General features: G+C 36.2%; 1 pseudogene; it reads right to left on the reverse strand.

Annotated features, from left to right (window-relative positions):
* Nucleotides 1–329: 329 nt before the first annotated feature.
* On the reverse strand, nucleotides 330–840 carry LOC100819632 (60S ribosomal protein L31-like; annotated as a pseudogene).
* Nucleotides 841–2,769: the final 1,929 nt, after the last annotated feature.

The raw sequence follows: 2,769 nt of genomic DNA on the forward strand, positions 1-2,769 counted from the left end.
CCTATAACAATGGACAAATGTTTCGTATCCTACGATAAAATTTTGTTCAGTATAGATTCATTCCAACGGTTTCAAGTAGCAGTACCTCAAAGATTCAAGCTATTTCCTTTCCAAATTTATTTATATCTTGTTCTTTTAAGAAGAAATTAGTTTCCTCATTACCCCTAGCAACAAAAAAAATTGTAAGGGAAAAAGAGTGTCTAAACTCAAAATAGAGGAAGACAATCAATATTATCAAACTAAAATATCTCCAATGCCTTTAAAAAATAAAAGATAGTAAAAAATCCGCATCAACTATAAAATAAAATAGATATATAAGTAATATACAATCAATCTTCATCATCAATAACCTTGGTTCCCAAACCTTTGAGCTCATCCTTGGCGATTTTGATGACAATAACAAGGGAATAAAGCTCTTCCTTTGCATCCTCATCATTGTTCCTCTTATGGGCAATGCGAACCCTAATTCTCCTCGAGACGCTTCGGATCCCGTGGCTCCACACAACCTTGTTCAGCTTCATATCCACTTTCACATCATTTGTCCCCATCGCTTTCTAAGCAAACTTCCTTATCTCTTTAATTGCTTTAGGAGCCTTCTCCTTGAATGTGTTGTTTGTTTATGCATATTAGAAACAAAATCCAGTAAAGCATCTCACAATAATAAAATTACAAATAAAAAAATATGAATCAGGAGTTAAGAGTGAGAATAATTCCAAAAACCCAAAATAGGTTTGAAAGAATGGTTGTGGAGGATTACCAGCCATGCAAGTGTTTGTGGAGGTTGATGGTGTACTTTCAAGTGATGACCTCCTCTTTCCTACCCTTGGCCTTCTTCACCATTGTTAGTCACTCACTCGTGTACATAAAAAATACTTAGATTCGGTTTGTTTTGAAAAAAATATAAATACAAAGAGTCATGTGTTTTAGGCTTCTTTTGACTTCCACTCTCAAAACCAAGCTCATCCTCCTCAAAGCCAAAGAGCAAAAACCTACAATATCTAGTCATAGCCACCAACCCATTAAGCACAAAAATAGTAGGCTCAATGTCACCTTCATGATTAACAATATGCTCCTCCAAGCCTTCAATTTCAGTCCTACAACTAGCCACATCAACAATCTGTAGCTTCTCAACATAGAAAGACCTTAATTAAGTATAATCAGGAATCCTTCCATTCTCAAACTCATCAAGAAAGGAGAAAAATCGAAGCCTAAGAGCCTCATCCTTCATATCTATAAAAAGCTTAGCTCTTCTAGATTGTTTCTACAAGAGTTTGTGAATGAATGTAAACATGATTTTGATGATGCCAAAGAAGAATCAAACAAGGCTGCTACATTTGCTTCAAGATTAATACAAGATTTCTTCAACAAACAAAGCCTTGATCCAAGATTTCTTCAAGACTAAGTCTTGCCTCAAAACAAAGGGTTTCAAAGTCATGCAAGGCTCTGGTAATCGATTACCAGGAAGTGTAATCGATTACCAGAAGGGAAGTTTGAGAAATTGCTGTTGAAAAGGGTTTTGAATTTGAATTTTGAACATGTAATCGATTACCATATGGTTGTAATTGATTACCAGCAACAGAACTCTGGAAATTCAAATTCAAAAGTCATAACCCTTCAAAATATAATTGTGTAATCGATTACCAGAAACCTATAATCGATTACCAGTGAGAAAAATTCATAAAAGCTTTTTGAAAAGACACATCTCTTCAAACCATTTTGAAAAGTCACGAAGGGTCTATATATATGTGTGTGTCTGACTTCAAAAAGAAATGAGAGAGATTCCAAGAGAACTTCATTGCCAAATGCTCTCTCAAAAGAAACTCTTGAGCAAACACTTGCAAATCCATTAAGAGTTCATCCATGGACTTCAATTGTAATATCCTTCTCTTCAAGAGAGAATTCCTCTTCTTTCTTCTTATACAAAGAGATTAATTAAGGGACTGAGGGTCTCTTAAGTTGTAAGGATTCCTGAACACAAGGGATGGGTTGTCCTTATGTGTTTCAGAAGTTGTAAATGCCTTTACAAAGAGAAAGGAAAATCTCAAGTAGGTTGCTTAAGTACTGGACGTAGGCATGGACTTTGCCGAACCAGTATAAAACTGTGTTTGCATTCTCTCTTCCATTATCTCATTTATTTTGTTGCAATCAATTTTATCTTGCATGTTTAAAGAACATTATTAAATTGATTGTTGCTTCTTCTGCATTCTAAGCCTATCCCTCTTAAGTTATTGAGACTGCTGGTCCAACAGAGCTCAACCTGTTCCCTAACATCGTTACTTAGAAAAACATCCTTAATAGGAAAAATATCCATGTGGGTAGAAATCTCCTAGTTCAAATCATGGAAGTGACCAGAGATGGAATGATTTTGAAGCAAGAGCCACAACTTACTCGATTGGGCGCAATAATCCAGGAGAAGCTTGGAGTAGTAGAGCAAGAGGTAGAGCTCTTTGAGACAAAGCACCGATGTGGGTGGAAGACACAAAGAACCCGATTCGGAATCATGCAAATACTCCAAAAGCAACTAAAAAACTACACTTCGAAAAACATGACACAATCTCATTTGCAATGGAGATGAAGGTTTGAACCAAAGCGACATTGCTTAAGTCAACGGGGGCCATAAACGCTTTCAACGCTGGCGACCTTCTCCGCCGAAGCAAAGAGAAAATTGCCCCTAAAGCCATTCAATAAATTCTAGTGTTTTCTTCGTTGAAACTCCACTTGGGGGATTTAATATGTTGTTATCTTCGATACCCAAATGATAATTTTAAG

Source organism: Glycine max, chromosome 3 (genome assembly GCF_000004515.6).
Source record: "Glycine max cultivar Williams 82 chromosome 3, Glycine_max_v4.0, whole genome shotgun sequence".
Lineage (NCBI taxonomy): Eukaryota > Viridiplantae > Streptophyta > Magnoliopsida > Fabales > Fabaceae > Glycine > Glycine max.